The 12,194-nt window shown below is 30.7% G+C and overlaps 1 protein-coding gene across 9 annotated transcripts in view; it reads left to right on the top strand.

Moving 5' to 3' along the window:
- Positions 1 to 12,194, top strand: part of LOC145277398 (E3 ubiquitin-protein ligase Jade-2-like) — a 119,576-nt gene that overhangs the window by 32,730 nt on the left and 74,652 nt on the right. Inside the window, exon 1 of one of the 9 annotated variants that reach the window (XM_080128796.1) lies at positions 2,438 to 2,897. The exons of 7 other annotated variants lie outside the window; for them this stretch is intronic. The gene's annotated coding sequence lies outside the window, so the exon portion shown is untranslated. Of the gene's footprint in view, positions 1 to 2,437; positions 2,898 to 12,194 lie in introns of those variants that run through there. One more of the 9 variants, XM_080128810.1, reaches the window with a different exon arrangement.

Raw genomic sequence — 12,194 nt, forward strand, 5'->3', positions numbered from 1 at the left:
CTCCCCCAAAATATATAAAATCGTGAACTCCGTTCACGATTTTATATATTTTTTTCTTTTTTTTTCTTTTTTCTTTTCTTTTTCTTTCTTTCTTTCTTTTTCTTTCTTTCTTTTTTTTTCTTTTTTTTTCTTTTTCTTTTTTCTTTTTTTTTCTTTCTTTTTTCTTTTTTCTTTTTCTTTTTCTTTTTCTTTTTCTTTTTCTTTTTTTCTTTTTTTCTTTTTTCTTTTTTTCTTTTTTCTTTTTTTCTTTTTTTCTTTTTTTCTTTTTTTCTTTTTTCTTTTTTTCTTTTTTTCTTTTTTTCTTTTTTTCTTTTTTTTCTTTTTTTTCTTTTTTTTCTTTTTTTCTTTTTTTCTTTTTTTCTTTTTTTCTTTTTTTTCTTTTTTTCTTTTTTTCTTTTTTTCTTTTTTTCTTTTTTTCTTTTTTTCTTTTTTTCTTTTTTTCTTTTTTTTCTTTTTTTTCTTTTTTTTCTTTTTTTCTTTTTTCTTTTTTTCTTTTTTCTTTTTTTCTTTTTTCTCCAAAATTTTTTTTTTGGTTTCTAAATCTTCAGATCTTACCCACTGAATTATTTAAAAATTGAATTATTTAAAAAATATATCATTGAAGATTTTAATTCGTTAACATTTCTAAACTCAACTTCAACTATTTGATTATTTAATAATGACTAGATTTTTATTTTTCATTTTTAGTTTAGGATGACTCGTACAATATAATTTTTGTTTTTAGAGGCGACTAACTTTAAAATAAATCACAGAAAAATATGTGGCTTGTTCCAAAGATTAATTTTTGGCATAAATATAATTCCGGGCATATGGGTCCCCCGACTTGCGCGTATATGGTCAAATTTTCACAAACTCTACGAATTAAATTAGACTATTTCGGCAATAACGTAGCGAATATTGTCTTAAGTGTCTATTGTGTCTAGTTTTATCAGTGTAAACTGGACACACAAACGAGGTGACCAGTTGACAGGTGCATTTCATTAAATGTAAATAAAATAAATTTGTACAATTTGCAAACGCTGCTCGCATGTCGTCTCTTCATGGTAAATTGCCAAACCAAGCTGAACTCAAAATGACCAATAGTTGCCAAAGTTGCAGTTCATGAAAATAGTTGTCGATTTGAAGATCGCAACCCCTAAAAAAAAACAAACAAATAAACAAAAACCACTATCACTAGTTTTGTTAATGTTCTTAAATAGCCTTCACCTTGTAGTGTACCAAATTATTCAATCGAAGTAGAAATTACTCACAAAAATAAACCACGAATCATACAATGTCATTGTTACTTTTATTGATTAAAAACGTCACAAGTTATTAAACAACTATTGAACCAACAATAATTTATCTTTTGTTTTGCTCCAAATAGGAATGTTAATCATTTGGTTGACATTGATTGCCAAAAGGGAGAAGTGAGATGTAGTCATAGCAGCCAGCTACTACATTTGACTAAACTTCAAGTGTCAGATGTTTTGTGTTGCAAATAATTCCACGCATAGTTTGAATGAATGAAATTCTTTTAAAAGTAACCGTCATGCATTGTTAGTTATTTTTGGCAATGTTCAATTTCTTTTTAGTTATTTAATTGATTGGCTTACAGATCAACTTTTAATTAGTTGTGAAAGTCGAGAAGTCATCTTCATTGCCGACAAATAACCAGCAGATGTAAAAAGAAAAAAAATGTTGACATATTTCTTCGTTGGAAAATCATTTGTTTTCCTTCCGTATGACTTGTAATAATAAAAAAGATGAGTAATTAAAAAAAAAAAATGTCGATAAAAGCTATATATCGTAGGCAGGTTGTTGTTATTATTATTATTATTATTATTATTTATTTTCTGATTAATTTTTAAACATTTGAAAAAAATAATAATCAAGTTCTCATTACCATTTGCGATGAATTTTAATTTTAAAGTCTTATAAAACTAATTAAAAGAAAGTATTTCTACAGAATTTGAACCGAATCAAACACTTTTCCCGACACCTCTCCCAATCTCTAAAACTATCAAGCAAGATATCGGTGTATATCTGTGCTTCTAGTTTATATTGTAACTTTTGGTAAATAATAAATACACATAGAATTATCTTTATTTACTATTTAATCGAATATGAATTGTAATCAATTGAGAGGGAAAAACAAATAAAAACTAAATTGTAAGCATAGTTATATTTTAAATTATTTTCTCTTTAGACCTATCAATGATAGGTCCTATCATTCTTCAGAAACGTTAGTGGTTAAAAAATAAACAAAAAACCAACTATCTCTGAAATCATTTTATTAACGATTATTAATCGTTAATAAAATTATATCGTCGATTAGAATTCGTTTTTAAATCCGCATTTTTATACAAAACGTTCACAAGACTTGGAGAACGTAACAACTAATTTTTTGCTTATTTGCTTCACCGACCGGTAAAATTATTTGTTAAAATGTGGTTTATTTATAACTTCAGCGGAAACAATAATAGTTCGTTTACATGTTAAACAAAAAAGGTTTAAGCTTGAAATATTAATAGTATCCCCCCCCCAAAAAAAAAACTAAACTAATTTGCTTTAAATAACGTTTATATTTTGAATTATTTTTCTCGACGGTAAATACATTTAACGGGTTGTACTTCAAGCTTAAACCCTTTTTTTTTTGACATGTAAACGAACTATTATTGTTTCCGCTGAAGTTATAAATAAACCCATTTACATATGTTTACAGAGAGGGAGAGAAAGTAGATAAATACGTTTGGTTTTCGTCTCATGACCCACCCTCATTTGAATAACGTAACCTCCATGAATGTTTTTATAACTGACCAATGTTTAACGCCATTTGACGCGTGGTCACGGTGACCTGCTTACAAGTGGGAGCAGCAACTATGTAGATTTCTTTAGAAGACATTATTATAACTAAGGTTAGTATTTCTTGTGTGAAGAGTTGAATTATTCAAATTCTTTTTAATGTTTTACTATTACAGCTATATAGCTGACCCTATTTTTATGGGAACACGTTGCTGTTCATACAAACTTATTACGATTGCATTAATATTTTACTGAAAGTATTTATTCAACCCGTATGTGGTTGTAAATATTGTTTTAATAAAATCAAAACCGTTTGTTCCATATTTAGCAATTCTATTAAAACTTGAGTCAATATAAATCATTTTTTAATTAAATATTTAAAATGTTGGAAAGTGATGATACGTTTGTGTAATTTTATGTTTGTTTTCCTGCATGATAAAAAATAAGGAAACTGCATAAAGTGTTTATCATTTGGTGTAAATATGTTTGAATTAACACTATAGCAACATGAAACGTGGGAAAATATCTTCAAAATATTAGTTTAAAAATAGGATTAAAAAAAAATTAAATTGTTATATATTGCATAAATGGGTATTGACACTTGTGTATTTACTGTTAGTTTTTTTATTTTGGATGTTTTCATTTTTTGAAGAATTTTTTTGGACGCAACTTTTAGTTAAAAGTAAAATAAATACACTAAATTAATGCACTAAAATTAAGAAAATTTTCATAACACAAAAATATTATCTGAATATTTATTGAATCAAAATAAAATAAGGAAAAAGAATCCTCAAAAAGAAAAAAACAATAACAAAAAGTCACATTCTAATAAGAATTTATAAATTTAAAAGTTGTACATTTTTATTTAATTTTATTTTAATTCAATAAATGTTCAGATAATTAATGTTTTTATATTGTATTATTTTTATGTATTTGTTTTATTTTTGACTTAAGTTACACAAAATTTCACGTAGGGTCTTGAATTGTCTCCACCTCAAATACATTCTTCAAAAATAAAAACATAACTTGTCCAAAATACAGTAACGTGCAAGTGCTGCTTGAAAAATATAAATCCGAATTTGAGGAAGAATTTTCACCAATATATACATATTTAATTTCCTAACCATGTACTCTCCTGTTCTTTTTTTTCCCCTTTTTTTCCGTAATATAGTTCTGGTAAATGAGGGGGGAGGGCGGTCAAACTTCAGCATGGAATGAGTCCAGTGTTTATGGCTGAACAAATTTTTTTTTTTTCTGTGAATCCTTCAATGCCAACATGATATGACCCATGTAATCCTTTAATCATCCTAAATATTTAACTGTCAGAGCCATTGAGAGTAGTTACCAGGATGTTTTTCGGTAGTTATGTCACAGACATTGTACATTTGAACAGAAAGGAACAACACATTTTCAAAAAAAAAAAAAAAAAAAAAAAAATACACCTCCACAAGGATTAGTTTAATGGGGTATGTTGAGTTAGTCATATTAGATCCATTGTGATAATTTATAGAAAAGATAGGAGTCTGCAATTTCCTTCTAAAGCAACTTATCTTCAATAAATCGTTTCCAACATTATAGTGTTTCTATACTAATTAACCCTATAAAAATTTATGCTGTAAAAGTCACTCTCAAGGATTGGTTATCAAGATGCATAATCTTATGCTAGTCAGTGTCCACCCAAATCTTGTGTATACTTTAGAAAATCTCTGTTATTACTTTCAACGTGGACCCAGTCGTAAAATATGCTTAAATATATTTTAATTCATGCATATTTCATATTTACTATTACACAGCTAATTCTCTATTTAATGTTATCTTGTACCTAATATATAGTATTGATTTCACATTTGGAAAAAAAAAAAAAAAAAAATTGGGTGCCATCAGCTAGAATCGAAAAACAAAACATTTAGTGCTCCAGCCAAGTTCCCTACCTATTACTACCTAATGTTGACAGATAGTTAAGACAGATTTAAAATTAAACTACTTCAAGCTATGAATGAATTTGCACATGCATAAATGTAAGAGAAATGTCGGTAAGTGGAAATGAACATTTTGCATTTCAACTTGCCGACATTTTGGTATGCGTTATTCCTCCATCCAAACAAAGATTTTGCCTGCAATGAATCATCCTTGGTATTTGATTACTATTTCCTGTTAATTTCATTGTTATATGATCAGTAGTTTTAGAATTTCTTGGTTAAGTATTTTTGCACACATACACACATCTACTGTTTTATTTATATAGATTACATGATATCAACAACAACGCTAGATTTCATTTCATATATAGGAGGGGGGGGGTTCAGTGTCTGGCACAAATAATGAAGTTGCAGAACCACCGTCCAAACAATTATGTTCAATTTCAAGCTACGGCTCTTCCCCCCCCCCCCACATTCTTTTAAATTATGAGTTAAATAGCATTACTAACATAACATGGGGAAAAGTGGATGTCATGAAGTAGAATTATTAACTGCATGTGGTATGTTAGGACTTCTACATATATACATATATACATATTAAAATAATTATACCCAATATTTAAACCAGAAAGAAAAACAATAAAAAAGAAACAAGAGTAACTCATTAGTACATAAGAGAAAAAAATGAAATAAAACACCTGCTCAGTAGCTAGGTCAAAATCCGGTCAGAAGAGAGGGAGGAAAGATCAAAGAGCTAGATTAAACAAACACACACATACAAGGAGAGAGAGAGAGAGAAATAAGAAAATGTGAACAGTAAAATAATTTCATGGTATCATAAATTTTATGTAGCTATTGTAGCAAATCAATAAAAGACATGGTTAAGTATCTATACTGTTGACAACTCTGTTCCCATGTCCCTATAACTTGGTCAATACTTTCACTAATTAATAAAAAGAATAGAAACATAAATTTCAGTCATGTCAGTAGTAAAATGAACATCCATATTTGTCCTGGATTGGATCAGGATTATTCCGATCATTTTTTATGCTTCCTCAGCTTGCTCTCTGATCCTCACGATTCCGGCGAATCAACCATCTCCAAATTACATTCTGTACAGTCTTGTCTAATCACTTGCTTCTACGTTGTTCTTGGTTGGCTAACCTTCCTGCAATTGAAGATCTCCATACTTCTGTGATGATTCATCCTAGAAGGTGAACCCCCACACATGACCATAACTGATTTGTATGCTGGACAAGAGTAGTGTTTTCAAAAAAAAAATCCTCCCACCTCATCTGTAGGTTTAGATTACATTTCACATTGCGGATCAGTTGAATCCTGGATCTGTCATTGTACTGTAGGCAAACGAGAGAGGACAGAGTGAAGCCCCATCATTCACTGCTATATAACATAATACTTCTGACACGGCTGTTATACAACTTTAGATTGTGATGCTATCAGAGGCAACAACTTTCAAAATGTCGTGTGATATTATGTTCAAATCCACCACTTGTGCTCAACATATCTCTTAGCAGAAAGCATCTATACTGCGACCGGCATGCACGAAAGTGCTCAAGAATGGTGCGTAGATACATACTTTCACTGAGCACCCTTTAAAGTACAAGAATGCACTCGTCCAGGAGTAATATAAGGACGACACTTGAGTCGTTCATCAGTGACTTAATCTGTGTTTACATAATTGTTTGAATTTGTATTGACACTACTGGTCGAGTCCCTGTCAAAATTATTAAGTCTGTATCAGCATTACTGGTTGAGTCTGTGTCAGTGATCATTCAATGTTGAGTTCTTCTCCATTTTTTTTTTTTTTTTGACATCTATTCTCAGACATATCTAGTACCATCTCTGTGAGAACTACTGTCAATAGGGCATACCTGTCATAAAAGAAAAACTGGTTCTAACTAATAAGTAATTATTGTAATAGTTGTGTGTTAAGAAAAATCACGCTTATCTTTTCTTTTTTTTTCCCCAAATAAAGAATAGTTTTGAACAATCTTATTTTAGTTATTATTATTATTATTATTATTAATACGTTTTGTCCACTGACAAATCTTGTGAATTTTAAATTGGGTAATGAAACAAGGATGGTCTGTCCCTGCAGACTTTGATTAGGGTTTACAGTGTCAGCTTGTTTACTGCTTTCAGTGTCAACAATGTTAGAATATTTTTTTCTATTTAAATTTTGCCTATTTGCTCGAGTTAATGCAGTTGTAAATAGGCTTCCCTTCTCCCGCCTCCTTCTTAGTGTAGAACGACCTATTCTGGTTCTCAAGTCTTAAATAGTTTTTTACCAAGCCTGAATGCAACAGATTTTGGTAGGACTGATTTTTAGTTGGTGAAGGCCACTTTTATTTTCACTACGCACTTGAAAACAAATCATGGCTGCTGAAACATTGAAAATGAGGTTACATGTCAGACTATAAATTTTAAACTCAGCAGGAGTAAATAAATCAATGCTATCAAACAGATCAATTGCATATATATATAAAGAAAATCGAAAATTGTTCATTAAATTGATATTTCATTTTCTTCATTTTCCATTAGGTTGTATTATTTCCATAATTATCACACACACACACACACACATTATTTTAATCTACAGACACTAGTGTATCATGCTTATGCAATTATTAGTGCCAGAGATGATCAATATTGGTCGAAGGATTTAAACCCGACCATGAAGCCACCTTTTTGATTCCTTTAGCGAGGGACACAGCAACGAAATTAAGGGAAATTTTAACCTTAATGAAGCTTAATGTTTAATACAGACGATCTTTGAGTGATCAAATATCAGGAAGTCACAATCATATATATAAGAAATTTATTACTGTGAGTCCAGAATGAGTTTACATATTGTTTCAACTAGAGGAAGATCCTCAAAGAGAGGAAATATCCAACTAGCATCGTCAGAATTCATAGTCCATCTATGAATTCTGACGATGCTAGTTGGATATTTCCTCTCTTTGAGGCTCTTCCTCTAGTTGAAACAATATGTAAACTCATTCTGGACTCACAGTAATAAATTTCTTATATACTGCTCTGGCTACACATTGAGCACTCTAGTCCGTTTTTTTTCACCACTCCCGGTATTGCCTAGTCGTAAGATACATTAAAAATATATTTTAATTCATGTAGATTACATATTTATTATTATATAGACAATTCTCTATTGATTATTATATTAAACCTCATGTATAGTAGTGAGATCAAAACTAAAAATAATATATATTAGATTGACAAGGACGTTCTTGCAGAATTTTTAATTTTAATTTCAAATGATGCATTTTCAAAAAAGTTTTCATTACAATACCTTTACTTTATATATCATTTTAAAGAACGTTTTCCGCTCTATTTAATTATTTAAATTACAATCGTTTTAAAACAATTGTCTTTTTGGAACATTGAATACAAGATTGGAAAACAAAAAAAGGCAAATTCACACAATTTTCTCATTTCAATTCAAGCTAGGCCAAAAAGCTGCTGAAACGGCTCGCAATAGCAACAAAACGTTTGTCCTAAGAATCACTACTGAACACAGAGCACAGGTGGTTTAAGAAATTTTGTGGTGGTGACGAAAGCCGTGAAGATGATGAGCATAATGGTTGGCCATTGGATGTTGACAACAATCAAGAGCCTTAATCGAAGCCAATCCACACACAACTGTTTGAGAATTTCTAAATTAGACGTATACAATTTCCAGCCACTTGAGAGATTGGAAAGACCAAAAAACTTGATAAATTGGTGACGCATGAATTGAACAACAAACAAAAGAAATGCCATTCTGAAGTGTCATTTCTTTTATGCAACAAGAATGATTCGTTTCTCAATTAGGTTGTGACTTGTAACGAAAAGTGGGTTCTTTACGACAACTGGCGACACTCGGCTCACTGGTTAGACGTTGACAAAGCTCCACAACACTTTCCGAAGCTGCACTAAAAGAAGGTTACGCTGACTAGTGATCTGCAATCGGTCTCATTCATTAGTTTTTTTTAAATGCAAGCGAAACCATTACAGTGCAAAAAGTACTGCCAACAAATGGATGAAATCCATTACAAACTTCAACGACATTACGCATTGGTCAACAGAAAAAAGCCCAATTCTCCACAATGATGCCCGGTCACACGTTGCTAAACTGACCCTGCAGAAATTGAACGAATTGGACTATGAAACTCTGCCTCATACATTCCAAACCTCTATCACTTCTTTCAATGCTTCGACTACCGACTTTTTCAAGCATCCTGACAATTTTCTGCATAAGAAATGCTTCAGAAACCTAAGCAATATAAAAAAAAAAAACGCCTTCAGCAACTTCATCGTCACGAGAATGCAAGATTTTTACGTTACTGGCATAAACACACTTGTTTTGTGTTGGCAAAACAAGTGTGTTTATTCTGATGGTACTTATTTTGATCGATAAACTTTTGTTTGAGCCAAGTTATGTTTATCTGAATTTAAAAGTTAAAAACCACAAGAACTTTCTTGTCAACCTGATATATGACTTGGGTGCCATCAGCTAGAATCGAAACCAAAACATATAGCTCTCCACCCTCATTCCTTAACCTCTGAGCCATGCCCATATATATATATATATATATATATATATATAAAATTCACTTGTTCCTTTTTTAAAAGATGGAATTGCCTGATCATCGAAGGAAAGAAGGTCCAGAGAGTTATATATAAAATGATTGTATTGCTGTGGTTTCCTAGATGTTAATCCAATGAAACTTCAATGTATATAAGTAAAGCAGTATTCTGGTATAAATTTCTTTATTTCAAAATCCAACATCCTTAGGTCATAATTTTGACTAAACTCAGAATAAAGCTGTTGGATTCTGAAAGAAATCACAATTGAAACATGTATTCACATACGTAGCCAATAATGTTTATATAAATAAATTTAAACTAGTATGTGTATATGTCCTTTTTTCAGTCAGTGGATACTTTCTCTAAGTCTATAGTGAGGCAAGTGCTGCACAATCACTATTGCACATCTGAATCCAGGAGAAGTTCTGCTCTACTGGAAAGAATGCTTTGATAAGCAAAAAAAGACTGATATTATTTCAGTTTTTCTTTCTGTTATCCCTTAATTACACGATTATGGCTTCAGTCTAATTAATCGTCGCCACTATTTAATCCATAGCTGAAGGATGGATATGGATTCATACCTTTTCCAAGGGTAATAAAGAAAGTGGTGCAAAACTTGGACCAGGTATACCGATCTCACAGTCCTTGCCTGTAACCATTATAACCCCCCCCCCACACACACACAACTAAATTATTTGCAAACATAAATAAAAAAAAATCTGTTTTTAGGAGATTTAGGAAAGTTCATCTCCATTTAATAATTATAATAATTTAAAACTGGAATGTAATCTGGAATCAAATCTAATAGGTTATCAGCCAAGCTCCAACCTCTGTCCCATCGCCACAGTGTTGCATTCCTGGGCCTGTTTTACAAGTAATTTAATGGAATGTGCTCTGTTGAATTCATGACACTCATAGATAGCCACTCTCGACTAGCACCAAAATCCCACCCCTTCACTAGTCCCTAGATACTGGAAAGCTTTCTACTCTAATAATTTCTTCCCTTGGACTGCTAGCTTTTGGAATTCTCTTTGTTTCCTATTTCCTTGATTGTACTAACCTGCAGAAGTTTAAATGTAATGTAAACAGACATCTTGCTGCTCAACTTCTCACAGTCCCCTGTTGGACATTATCCTAAATAGTATTCCCTTATGGTCCAAGTGACAATATACCTTGTTTGGGATGAAAAAGAGTTTTAAAAAAAAAAAAAATGCATTTTAACATTAAACATAAAAAAAATTCCATCAATCAATTTCAATCTTAAAAACTTTACCCAATTTATCAAGTATTAATGTTTTTCGGTTATATTTTGAAAAACTTCCAAACTCAGAAGTTTTTTTTTTTTTTTACAGGATTTAAATAAATTCTACTACAAAATTCATGTTTTCTTGCTGCAACTTTCTAAAAACGTGGGAATCTGATTTTTTAAAGAAGTTAGTTGGTTGAAAAAGAATATGACCGTTGCAAGCCATGCCTAAAAGACCTGTTTCAAATGTTTAATTATCAAATTTCTACAATTACAGTTTTAATTTTGCAGTTGAATGTTTATAAACTAATTTCTACAATGCAGTACTTCCTTTGAGAGAGGCAGGTTTATTGTCTGACATGATTGGCTGAGAATACAGACAAAATATTTTATAGACTGTATTCGTGGATCCCCAACCTTGTCACAACCAACTTTTCGTGGGGAAGTAGTTTCACAAGTCTCTATTTACTTGCTTGAGGACAAAATTAAACACAAGGCTTTTTTCTATATGGGGCACTTTAACAGCACAAAAATAAAAATTGCCCTGATCAAGAACACCACTCCTTCCCTGACGGAGGACAACAGATGTTTTTTGATCATAGGCTGAAAATTCTAAAATGATTTTTGACCAGGTGTTAATGTTTATAAGAAACACTGAAGAATTTAGCAATTTGATGACGAAACAAAAACAATATTTTCAAATTCTAGTGTATAATGAATAACAAGTTTACAATTGAAAAAAAAAAAATTAAAGGTCAACAGTTATAAATTTGAATAAGCTGTTATCAATGAAGTAATCCAATGAACGTTAAGGATAAAGACAGTTGATGTATGATTTAGATTGATTTATGGATCAAACTGAAGAGTGATAACTCTTACCAGGACGTTTTAACAATTTTTGAAAAGTGAAGTGTTTTATTTAATTTTGCATGAGCATATTCAGACTTGGTAAATAGCAAACAATATAGTTTGCTTTTTCATTCTTTTCTTTCATTAAACTTGAGCTCATAATGTAATAATAAAAAAAAAAAACTAGGGATTCTTATGCTCATCAAAAATGCAATATTTATTTATACATGTAAAAATAAAGTGTGTAAAAAAAAAAAAAAAAAAAAACACAGACTGAATTATAGTGGTGACTTATTTTTGAACATAGTATTCTGAATGGAGATATAAGCCAGTAAAAATCAATGAATATTAGAACTGACATTTTTGCAGTAGAAAATTAAGTGGGTTAAAATTTTACAAAATTTAAGTAATTTTTATGATTCAAATCCATTTTCTTTCATGTTTATTGCTGCTTAATTAGTGTGTGTGTGTGAATTTAATATCAATATAAAAAAAAAAACCTAAAACAGTCTAGAACTTTCCTGATACTTCTGTAGGTTTTTGGTATTAAAGCTGTGTTTTAGGAAATCCACCTTCAACAAGTAGAGATTCTAACTGGAGACCTGAAGGCATAATAAAGGATAGGTGCAATGGAGAATACTGCTGAATTTGTTTGACTTTATGCACTATTGTGCAAAACGGAAAGGGGCATATACCCTTCAAGATATTGCATTCTTAACACATAAAAATTAGAAAGGACACAAACTTCCTGTTTACCAGGAATATACTTCAATTTTCAAATGAAAAATAAT

Source organism: Euprymna scolopes, chromosome 1 (assembly GCF_053919585.1).
Source record: "Euprymna scolopes isolate OS-2025 chromosome 1, ASM5391958v1, whole genome shotgun sequence".
In the NCBI taxonomy this organism is placed as follows: Eukaryota; Metazoa; Mollusca; class Cephalopoda; order Sepiida; family Sepiolidae; genus Euprymna; species Euprymna scolopes.